General features: G+C 46.3%; 1 protein-coding gene across 2 annotated transcripts in view; it reads left to right on the top strand.

The window, feature by feature from the left end:
* Positions 1-3,925: 3,925 nt before the first annotated feature.
* MAPRE3 (microtubule associated protein RP/EB family member 3) overlaps positions 3,926-12,312 on the top strand; it is a 56,193-nt gene continuing 47,806 nt past the window's right edge. The window contains exon 1 of one of the 2 annotated variants that reach the window (XM_031008165.3): positions 3,926-4,125. The gene's annotated coding sequence lies outside the window, so the exon portion shown is untranslated. The remainder of the gene's footprint in view (positions 4,126-12,312) is intronic. The other variant, XM_031008166.3, reaches the window with a different exon arrangement.

The raw sequence follows: 12,312 nt of genomic DNA, 5'->3' as shown, positions 1-12,312 counted from the left end.
ATGTGATAAGATTTATTTCTAGAAAGAGCCTTCTGACAATGGTATAAAGAATGGATTGGAGATGAGAGAGGCTGAAGGCAGAGAGAGCAGGTGGGAAGCTCTGCAGTAACCCAGGCAAGAAATGGTAAAGGTGAAGCAGATAAAGAAGGGAAGAGTTTTGAGAGGCATTTAAGAAGTGGAGGCCAGGCACGGTGGCTCACGCCTGTAATCCTAGCGCTTTGGGAGGCCAAGGTGGGTGGATCACTTGAGCTTGGGAGTTCTAGACCAGCTGGGAAACATGGTGAAACCCTGTCTCTACTAAAAACACAAAAATTAGCTGGCATGTGCCACATGTCTATGGTCTCAGCTATGTAGGAGGCTGAGGTGGGAGGATCACTGGAGCTCAGGAAGTCTAGGCTACAGTGAGCTATGATCACACCACTGCACTCCAGCCTGGGTGACAGAGCAAGACCCTGTCTCAAAGACAACAACAACAAGTGGAATTAGGGTCAGGCCCTGGGCTTACATCTGTAATCCCAACACTTTGGGAGGCCAAGGCTGGAGGATTGCCTGAGCCCAGGAGTTTGAGACCAGGCTGGGCAGCGTAGTGAGACCTCATCTCTACAGAAAAAAAAAGAATTTAAAAGAAAATTAGCCAGGTGTGGTGGCACACCCCTGTGGTCCCAGCTACTTGGGAAGCTGAGGTGGGAGGATTGTTTGAGCCCAGCATGTCAAGGCTGTAGGTGAGCCGTGATCACGCCGCCGTACTCCAGCTTGGGCAACAGAGCAAGACCCTGTCTTAAACAAACAAACAAGCTAAAGAAGTGGAATTAACAGTATTAGAAAACTGTCCTGGGGCTGGGTGTGGTGGATGGCTCAAGCCATTAATCCCAGCACTTTGGGAGGCCGAGGCAGGTGGATCACATGAAGTCAGGAGTTTGAGACCAGCCTGGCCAACATGGCGAAATCCTGTCTCTACTAAAAATACAAAAATTAGCCAGGTGTGGTGGTGCATGCCTGTAGTTCCAGCTACTCGGGAGGCTGAGGCGTGAGGATCGTTTGAACTTGGGAGGTGGAAGTTGCAGTGAGCTGAGATCGTGCCACTGCACTCCAGCCTGGGTGACAGAGCAAGACTCTGGCCCAAAATAATAATAATAATAACAATAATAATAATTTGCAAATCATATATTATCTGATAAGGGATTTATATCCAGAATATATAGAGAAATCCTAAAACTCAACAACAATAAACAAACGGTCCGATTCAAAAATGGACAAAGGACTTGACTAGACATCCGTGCAAAGAAATTACACAAATGATCTATAAGCACTAAGACAACATAAAAAGTCGTCCAGCAAGCACCCTGCTGTTTAAGTTTCAGCCACCTTCTGACTCACACCTTGAGCTAGAACGATCCAACCGCGGGCTTTCTGAATTCACATCCCACAGAAATGGAGATAACGAAATGGTTGTTGCTTTAAACCACTGAATTGGAGTGATTCATTTTGTAGCAATAGTTAATGGCACATAGTAAAATGTTAATATGTAGAGAATCTGGGTGAAGGGTATAAAGGAACTCTTTGTAGAATGGTCCTCTACCTTGTGTATGACAAAGGGGTGGGGTTACAAGGATCATAGCTTCTTCTCAGGATTACTCAGGACAGTCTACACCACCCAAGTCTATACCTGTAACAATGAAGCTGAGCTGGAACTTCAGAATGGGAAAGCAAGATAAACTGAGCATGCGACTTCCCTATTGCCTTGGTGACACCCAGATACCCTGCAGATGCAGTTAGAAACAGCTCCAGTTGTCCAACTCTGTGGCTAGAAAAAAGTGTAGCCTGGGTTTTTACTCTCCTAACCCCTTGATTTGTTTTGGGAATTATTGTCTACAAAGAGCTCTCTCCTTTCTGAGAATTGCTTTAGGTGGAAGAAGAGAGGATGTGCTGTGTCCCCTCTCTTTTCTTACTTACTCTATTTGTAACTTTCTTTCTTCTTTTTTCCCCAAGAAAATGGGCTTAGTTGGGGTGCTTTGGCACCAACAGTCCTGCGGTGGAATCTGTGGGAGCTAGACAGGGAGATTTAGAAGAGAATGCTAGGTTGTGAGCTCTTGCTTTTGAGTTGTTTGAAGAGAATGCTGCATCTCTGGCATGTCAACAAGCCCAGCAGAATCCAGTAACGTTCACCAAGAAGGCTTGATTAGAGCTGGTTAGGGGATGATCAGGATGGTTAGGTGTGAAGAGCTTACGCTGATTATGGAGGGTATGGGAGTCACGGGGTTGGTACCCAGTGAGGAAATTTACCTTAGTAGAAACATTTGGGATAGTGTAGAAGAGAGAAGAGCTAGAGGCGAGGATTCAGGAAATAGAGAATGCCAGAGTCTCAATTAACAGGATGGAAAGCCAAGGAGATGAAAGACTTATAATAGTAGCATAGTACTAAAAGACAAACTATGTATAAAGGTATTAGAAATGGGGACTGGGACTCTGAGGCAGTTAGGCCAGAGAAAAGAAGGAAAAGATTTGTCTTCATTTGATTCAATTACATAAGCATTTCTCAGAATCTGCTATGTGTCACATGCTGTGGTGGATGCTGAGGGAGCTGATGAAAAAGACAGAATTCCTGCCCACCAGGGTCACATAGTCTGATTGGAGACACAGACACGTAAACAAATGACGATAGTGTAAGGTGTGTGTAAGAAAGGAGGAATGTACAGGGTGGGTACAAAGGTGACCTCAAGGCATCCATGGGAATCAGGGCTGAGGGAGGAAGAGCCAGAAGACATCAGCACAAAGAGAACCAAGATGCTGAAGTCACAGGGGGAAAGAACATACTGGAGCCCTGGGCAGAGCAGTGCTGGACAAGGACAGCAAGTGTGGAGAGGAAAGGGGGACCCAGAAGAACCGAGATCCATAACAGCATGCTTGGAGGAGGAAATTCGGGAAAACGAATGGACATGTCAGAGGGAGCTAGTTATGAGGAAGTAGACTGCAAACCAGATAGTGAGCAAGATGAAGAAATGAGGTGTTTATCCTTGCAATGGGAGAGAGACAATAAGGCTGACAAAAACTCAAGTGGTCTGTGGATAGACGATTTCGTTAGCTCGATTTAAGGGTAAAGGGCACACTCTCTGGTAGGAGATGAAAGGGGATGTTTAAAACAGGTAGAAAAAAATTGGGCCGGGCGCGGTGTCTCACGCCTGTAATCCCACCACTTTGGGAAGCCGAGGCAGGTGGATCACCTGAGGTTAGGAGTTTGAGACCAGCCTGGCCGACATGATGAAACCCCTGTCTCTACTAATAATACAAAAACTTTGCCAGGCGTTGTGGCGCACGCCTGTAATCCCAGCTACTCGGGAGGCTGAGGCAGGAGAATTGCTTGAACCCAGGAGGCGGAGGTTGCAGTGAGCCAAGATCGCGCCAGTGCACTCTAGCCTGGGCGACAAGAGTGAAACTCCGTCCCCAAAAAAAAAGAAAAAAAAATTGAATTTGGGGATTAGAGAAAAAGACTGTGATTGGAACCCACACACCAAGAGAGGAGATAAAACCCAGCCTTAGCTCTTCCATGTCGCTGAAAGAGAAGAAAACGTCTCTTTTTCCTTTTCCGTAGCCATAAAAGATGAAAATCCGTCATCCAGCTACTGAAATCAGGTGCACACGGTTGTTCCTCCTGTGAGGAGACAGGGCGGAGGGATTGTTACCCTGTTGCCAGGGAAAAAGGAAGGGGCTGTTCCCAGTTGCTATGGTGACGAGGTAGGCGCGTTCCCTCGGTACCGCCGCACACTTCTGAAGCGGTCTCTTCTCCTCGTTGCTATGGCAACGCAGTGGGCCTGTTCCTGTCGCCCCCCGCCTCCCGCCGCAATCGCTAAGGCAAGGTGGAGGTAGGGGCTGTCCTCCCGCCGCTCAGTTGCCTTGGAGACGGCGGGTGCCCTGGCCCCGCCCCGCTCGGACTGACAGCGGCGGCCGCATCGCGCCTGCGCAGTGCCCTCGTCCCCCGCAGTCTCTGTGCGTTGAAGCCGGAGACCGCGGCGGCCTCAGCGAGGACCCTCCGCCCCGGAGCCGCCGGCCGGAGCCGCAGCCTCTGCCGCAGCGCCCCCGCCACCTGTCCCCTCCCCCGCCGCCTCCGCCGGAGCCGCCTCGCGCACTGTGAGTCCGGACCGAGGCGACGGACGCCGTGGGGCTGAGTCAGCGGGAGGCCAGGGCCCGGGCTGGGGGAGGGGAACCGGGCTCCCCCCGCGCCCGCCTCCCCACCCGCACTCCCGCATCCCGACCGCGCCTTCCCCACGCCGGTCAACCCGCTCCATCCCTGTCGCCGGGTTCCCTCCGGCCTCGGCGGCCCGGCCTCCCCAGCCACTCCCCCTCCCCTTCCCTCCCCTCCCCTTCCCTCCGTCTCTCCGGGTCCACCTTGAGGCTCCTTCCCCACTAGACGTGGCCACCGCACCTCTGCCCTGGGCTGATATTTTCTCCAAACTACCTCCCGTCCGCCCTTATCCCTTCTCCGTCCTCCTCACTCCTCCTAGGCCTGACATCTCCCGGCCTCTCTGGTTCTCCCCAGTGATGTGCCAGAAAAAGAGTGACAGGAGAGCGAGGGGAGACTTGGGGGAGGGGGAACATCGGGCCAGGCCCAGCCTGGGGGCCTCGGGTTTCTTCCCCACACGCTCCTCCTGCCTGGCTGGTTTGGGGAAGCAGGTCTGGACAGTTCTCACTGGCTGCTCAGAGCTTGCAGGGCTTTCCGAATAGATTTGGCTGGGAAGGGTTCAGCCCCATCGTGATCATGTAGCGTTTAATGAACGCGGCTAGTGCCTGGTGGCCTTCTAGTGGGCTGAGCTACTGCCCGGCCGGTGTTGCGGAGCGGGGAGTAGAAGTAGTGGAGGGAAGGGAGAAGAGGTTGCGTTTGGGAGCTCCAAGTTCCTGCGCTTCCGGTGTGTTGTTGTGAATAAGCATCTTGCGGTACTCTTTAAAATGCTTTTTTTTTTTTTTTAAATCGCACTACAACCCTGGTATAATGTGAGGTTTGGAAAAAGGCCTGATACCATCCATAGGAAGTGCTTACTGTTTATATATGAAGGGGCTGTGGCAGGACTTGATCTTGGATTCCTGTAAATTAACTAATTGGGTAGTAGTGAGTTTTTAACATAACGTGTGCAGAGTTGAGAGGAAGGAGAAAAATCGAAGCTTCTCCATGGTGTAGGTGTGAGGCCTGTACACTGTACCTCCTCCAGCTGTGTGTCTTTGTGGGGGTGTCACCAGATAGGGGTTCTAGCATATTTGGACAATTCCCTGGGTTATGTTTGCTACCCCTCCACTTGCCCATCTTGCAGTCCCTGTTCTTGGAATAGAAGAGGGTCCCAAACAGTTTTCTTTTTCCAGAAGAACTGAGTTGAAGTCAGAGTTAGTGCCCAGAGCCAGAAACTCTTAATAAACGTGTCTCAACTTGAGGGCCCCTAACTACTATATGTGTACCTCATTGTCAGCTTCTTTTTTATTTGGCTTCCAAATTTCAGTGTGCTTTTAGAAAGCACGTGTAATTATAAGCCAGATCTACCGCACAAGAGGCTTTGGGATTTTTACTCCAGATGGTAAAAGGAACGCATGGTCCATTTCTAAAAATCATGGTGAAGGAGCCACTCATTTGGAGCTTCCGGGGTTGCAAACAATGAGAAATAACTATTTCACTCTTTACTTTGCTCAATCATGGCCTATTGGCAGCCTCCTCATAGCCACTCCCTGCCCCCATGCCCATCAGATTAGTTTACAGTAGCCAAGACGGCTGTCGCCCTAGTTTTAAACATAGAGATGAAGTTCAGGAAAACTATAGCCCCCATCCAGCAGGGCAGTTTCTTCTGTTTCGAATGCCAGACTGGGGTTTGGTGGGATGCACCTGCCTGTGGTGCAATGGGAACCGTGGGGCCTGAGAGTGGCATTCCTTCTGTGTGGTCCCGTGTCACATAGCTCACAAAAATACCCGAGCAGGGCAGGAGCAGACAGCTGTGCTGGAGAGCTGCTCCTCCTGGGCTGAGTGTATTTTGGGAATCAGCGATATTACTGGGGTGGAGGGTTGTGAATTAAGGAGGAAGAAAATGTGTCAAGGCTAGATAGATCAGGAGGGTGTAAGTAAAATGTTCCTTTCCAGTTTGCTATGGGATAGTACATTTTCAGAGGATCAGAGTAGTTTTTATATGGATTAATTTGCCTTTGAAATCCATACCAGTGTTTTATGAGATAATGATGGAATGCCTTTTAAACTGCTACTATGAGGAAACAGGACTAATACTTGTCTTATACATTGCCTATCCAGCTGTTGCTGAATGTAATTGTTAAGATCAAGGAGAGGGACATGATTTGAACCAAGTTAGACCTAAATCTATGTAATGGATATTGAGGTTTTGTAGGACTGTATTCTTGATTCTAAGACACACCAGCAATTTACCAATAGCTTTTAGGTAAAATAATCTAATGCTACCAGATCAAAATATATATGTTGATTCCAAGGTGCATCCTCATTTTAGAAACATTAAAACCCTCAGGAAGTGGCAAGACTTGAGGGAGGGATTTGTGAATCTTGGAACTGAGAAAGAATGCTATTGATACTATTCCTGTGTGATGATGCCGTTTCTGACCTACCGTCCTGAGAGTGCATGCATTGTGAAGTTGAGTTTCTTCTAGTCCTTCCTGCACACCAGCACACATTGTGGGGTTGTATTTGTAAGATGACTGGCTGGAGTTAGGCATAGTAGGAGGCTACTGAACGGAGGAAAGTTCCCATATGAGAATCCAACCCAAGGTCTTAATGTGGTACTCTCCAGAAACTGAGCCAACTAACTGGCAGCAAACGTCTTATGAGCTATACCTGAATTTAGCCGAGTAACAGTTGTCAGAAACCGAACAGAAAATAGAGTTTTTTAAAACAGAATGCATCTGCCCTGATTTGCTTACAGATACATTTGTAAAGGTCCCAAGGCACATGTCTCCCTCACTTAGGATGTTAGCACTGGAGGTGACCCCAGATGGTATAGTTTAATGCCCTCATTTCTAAAGTTGACACAAGACACCAAGAGTTAAATGACTTACCTAAGGTCACCCAACCCATGCAGAACGTATGTAAAAACACTTTGTAAACTGTGTACACTAGGCAGATGAATGTTGGTGGTTATTAGTGGCTGAGTCAGGATTAGATCTCCAGATTTCCAGACTAGAGTTATTCTTCAACACCACATTGCCTCATCCCTCATAATGTTCCAAAGGGTTTTAATAAAAATAATTTAGTAGTCTGTAATTAGCCCTGTAGACAAGGGCTTGTTTTGTCATCTGAGATGTTGCACAGCCAGGCAAAATTTTGTGTCAAACTGTCTAACTAAATATTTATTCTTGCCACCTTAAAAATAATATTTTTTATCACACATTCTGACTTCAGGAAGGTCTTTCTTTTTTTAATTTGCATCGACTAACAGAAAAGCAAATGTGAAGTTGGGTATTTGAAGTCTTTTCTACTTCTTATCTGTGAGACTGCCGCATTCCAGAAAGCAAGGTGGAGAGGCAGATGGGGCTGAGAGGAGGAGTGTGCACATTGGGCAGCTGTGGGCTTATCTTCCAGCTCTCAGAATGGAACCTTTTGTAGTTTCTGGGAGCCATAAGGACTTCTAAACCCTCTCCTTGGGAAGCACAGAGGCAGCCTGGCCTCTGGAAGCAGGCAGACTTGAGTTCAGATCCCCATCCAGCCATCTCCTGGCTGTGTGGCCTTGGGTGAGTTATGTTACCTCTGAATGCCAGTTTCCTCATTTATAACCCTGGAATAATAACTATCTGTTTTACAGGGTTGTTGTGAAGATTAAATGAAAGGGAGTATGTAGAGTGCTTGCTTCATAAGAAATAGCAATGATTATTTTATGTTGACTAAAGCATAAAATAGCAAATAATGGTTTCAAAATTGTTTCGTGATTTAGGTCCATCTTGGACTCTCAGTTTCGTAGCCCCCATCTCTCAGCACCCCTCTCGGTATTTGACAGGAACAGAGAAAAGGTTTGTACCGGGAAGACCCGGCACTTGCATTATTATTTCAACTGCCAAAACCGGAGTATATGAAATGTATCTTTGCTCCATATATTCAGCCAACCTGAAAGACTGGCAGGACAGGAGCATTTGACTTTAGGAGGCACAGATGTGGTGTGCTTGGGTGTGTGGTGGGGGTGGCTAGTTCTCCAACAGGGAGGCCAGTCTGGGGAGTGGTCTTCATTTGAAATAGAAAAGCTGCTGAGCTCTTGCTTGTGAGGGACACACATGTGGTCTTTATTGACTTCCTCAACTGGTAGAGGCATAGATTTCATCGGTGACTTTGCTAAAATCAGCTTCTGCATCCGTGAGATCCAGGGGGCAAGGGAAAGGAGCTATTCATCTTAAGAGGGAAACCTTGCCAGTGAGCAGAGGTAAAGGGAGGTCATTTTGGATGGAGAGAATTACAGACTGGCTCAAGGCAGAAACTACTGAGTAATTAAAGAACCAGGGCAAGCTGTTCAGGTGCAAGAGCAAAAGTGAATTTAAATTCCTAGATAAATTTCAGTAGGGAAGGAAATACCCATGTATAGACATCTAAAGATTGAAAAGAGAAACGCAATAATGTTTACCTCTGGGAGGTGGGATTTGGGTGTGGGGAAGGGAAAAGGAGACTCAAAGGGGAACTTTTACTTTATATGTTTTTGTATTTGACTTGTTATAAGAAGCATGTATGCTTTAGTCATTTAATGAAGACCAAATAGAGTGGGTAGTGATTGTTGTTCAGTAAATACATTTTGGTACAAAAGAAGCAGCTGCCTTTACTTGGAGCCTCCCATGCCTGGGGCAAACAGGGTTTGACAGCTTCAAGCAGGCCCAGGCAGTTTGCACCAAACCAAGCTCTTAAGTGAGGGCAGGACCCTCCAAAGTGGCTGCTTCCCGGTCAGCCCAGGGTACTTAACTGACCACCTACCCCATCAACTCTTCTTAGTCTTTTCACTCCCCTCTTGAGAATAGTCCCCTCCATCTGTTGACCAGCTAAAATACTCATAATTATTCTAATAAGCTAATTTTCAGCTATTGATGAAAATGGCATCTGAGTATATGACCTTCATGAAAAATTCCTGCCTCTTAGTTAATGTCAAGAGGGCTTGAAGTTTAAAGGGACCCAGGCTGAAATGCTGGCACGCTGTGTAGCTAAGTTCTAGGTCAGACCTGGCTGGTACAGCACATCTTTCACATAATGACTTATTAACTGCTTCTGGTAGGAATTACTGGTAAACTCTGATAAAATCCTTAATGATTGTTGAGCTTTTAATTTTGTCGTAAGTTGGCCAGCTGTATTTTCTAGCCAGATGTCATGTTTATTATAGAAAGATGACACACCTATCATTTGGACATGTGCTTTGGGTTGCTTACCCAGGGGTTAGGATGGGTTATGCTGAGTAATTCACATTCCATCACCCAGTCTTCCCTTTGGCCAAGAGTACAATTTCGTGTGACAGTTAGCCAAGTTTCGTGAAGCATGCTGTGGCCACGGATGGTTTTTCTTGTGCATAGAGTTGACTGGCCAATACTAGCATGAGCCTAGATCTTGCACTCACTAGCACCATGCCCTACCAGCTTTGCTAAACTGACCAGATGTTGTTAGTCAACTTTTTAGCATAATGTCAGTGTTTTAGGCTCTGGATGCTTCATTTGCCTCAAGTAAATAAGGACTTGTCCTATCTAAAATGCTTTAACTCCATGCAAAATGATTTTTTCCCTGAAACTATTTCCTATATATAGGAGATACATACCACTTGTGTGATACGTTTAAAATAACTGAGCAAGAAGCATGGCTTCAAATCTGCCTTGTAGCTTGACTATATATAAAAAAGCTTAAAAGGATGTATATCCTTAGACCAGAAAGTGCCATTCTAGCAATATTTAGAAAATCAGAGGTGTGTACAGAAATAATTGTAAAAGATTTATTAATGCAACATTACTAGTAATATCAAACATTGAAAACAACCAAAAGTGCCAGCAACTGAGGATTGGTCAGGCTCGCCCAAATAAAATACTGCATGGCATTAAAAACATTTGGAGAAGAATATTAATACCAGAACTTTTAATATCAATGAAAAAAGCAGGATGAAAAATAGTATGTCAAGGAAAAAACCATATTTATAAAGAAAAACATGAAAAAGATACTAGAAGAGCATATGCCAAGTCATAAGTGATTGAGTAATGGGATTAAAAACGAATGGCTTTCCTTAGTGCTTGTTGGTGTTTTCTAAGCTTTTCTGCATTAAACAACTATAACTTAATTATGACATTTTAAAACCAGTGACTTCTAGATTCCATGTAGTAGAGCAATCTTTAGAGTCTTCTTTGCCTCTTCCTTTTACTGTTTACATGTATCGGAAGGTTTTAGTAAAACCTTGTGTACCACAAGGCTCTGTTTTGGGTGGCCTTCTTTTCCCAGGTGTCTTTTCAGATTATCTGTATTCCCAGTTCTCCAGTGTTCCAGGGGCCTTTTTTGAGGTTTTTGCTCATTTTTTGGTGTGGATGTGCACCTGTCTGAATTGTCTGTTTCAAAAGACTCTGCCCAGGCCCACTACAGTTGCCTTCCTCCCTTTGCCCTTTGTCACCTTCCGTTCAGCCATGAGCTCAGAGGCCCTTTTTCCTTCCAGGGATAGAGAGGGTTGGGTGCCTACTTGTGGCCACCCGATGGGCAGAAGCCCTATGTAGACATGGGCTAGGCCACTCCCCCTGTGCCACACCAGGTCCATGGAGCTGCTGACTGTGTCGGTAGGGCCTGGCCGGGCAGCTGTCCTCTGGCCTCATCTTTCGCATCCACACACACACACTGTACATTGCCTAGATGGCCCAGTACAGTGGACTGATACCTGCCTTCAACCAGTGGTGGAGTCTGCCCAGCTCTGAGCACTGAGAAAGGGGCACTTTGGCCTCCTCCTGAGGATCCAGGACTTCGAGTTGAAGAACATATGGCCTGTCACATAGCTCGGCCTGTGCTGTGATAAATGTTTGCTAAGCAAGATCTGCCTCTTCCTCCAAATGGTCTGGCTACCTAAATACTTGTCCCAGATGGGGTGGAGGCCTTCCCTGCTGCCTGGAATTATTAGTGAGCAAGTCTTTGGGTATGGCTGGCTGGAGAGACTCCACTACTCGGAGAGAGTGATTGTGGGAGAAACAGTCATCTTATCTTGAGGGCATTGTGGTCCTGGTCACCTTGTAATTTATATGGTATTCTCTGACTGGTAAGAAATGAAATCTTAACTGCTTCTGAGTCAGCAAGATCATAGTTGGGTCTAAGGTGTGTGTTGCCATGTGAAAGGGGCAGGTCTTAGACCGCTAGATGAAATTAGATACCTTTCCCATGTGAGGAGTGTTTCACGCAGGCTTATCTCCAGTGGCATAATGCGTGCTGTGTAGCCAGGCCTTTCCGCAGCACCAGACTCTTGGCAGCCAGCCACCCTCCACCCCCACCCGCTTCCCTGAAGGTTATTGACACTTACCTGGGACTCTGATTTGGTCCTTGATTTGTTCTGATTTTAGATGCATAGAGCTCATAGCTGAAAGCTCTCAGTTTAGGCATCCTATTAACACTGTTAAGTGACAGGATCACTGCTAAGTACAGAGATGTGTTATGCTGGCCCCAAAATAGCAAGGTACAGTGTCTTGAGACAACTTGATAAGACTTTATTACCCCAAAAGTATAGTTCCGAGGTTTACAGATTATTCATATAAATTTGCATATCATCTTCACAAGACATGTAAGCATGCTCTCAGCACATATTCTTCATCAAGCCCTTTCTCTGTTTTGTATTGTTAGTCACTATGCGATATAAAGGAAATGAGACTCAACCCTCGTCCATGAGGAGGCTGTAATGTGTGTGGAAGACAAGATGGATATATGGAATGATTAGTGCATATGACAATATTGCATGTCAGAAACACATCTTTGGTGCCTTATTCTATAAGACACAGTCTCAGCCCTTAAGGAATTCAGCTAATATTCTGGCAAAAGAGTTGGACACAAAACTATATGTCACTGTAACATGAGGGGATGGAACCTTATCAGCTATGGGAAAGGGTGCTTTGGTAAGCCAGAAGGAAGAGTCACCCTGAGCCTGTGAGAACCAGAAAGACTTCAGAGATGAAGACACACTGGAGCTGGGTGTGCAGGTTGATGTGGAGACTCATCAGAGGACAGCTGAGGAAGAGAGGCAAAAGAAATGAAAAGAACAGTGCATTGGGTGTCATTAGTACTACAGAGTCTAAATTCCAAAAGGATGCTGAGAGGAAAATAATCATTGTGAACTGGAGTAATCAGAAAAG

Source organism: Gorilla gorilla, chromosome 12 (genome assembly GCF_029281585.2).
Source record: "Gorilla gorilla gorilla isolate KB3781 chromosome 12, NHGRI_mGorGor1-v2.1_pri, whole genome shotgun sequence".
NCBI classification, from domain to species: domain Eukaryota; kingdom Metazoa; phylum Chordata; class Mammalia; order Primates; family Hominidae; genus Gorilla; species Gorilla gorilla.
Note: the sequence above shows the minus strand (reverse complement) of the source record. Positions and strands in the feature narration are given on the sequence as shown.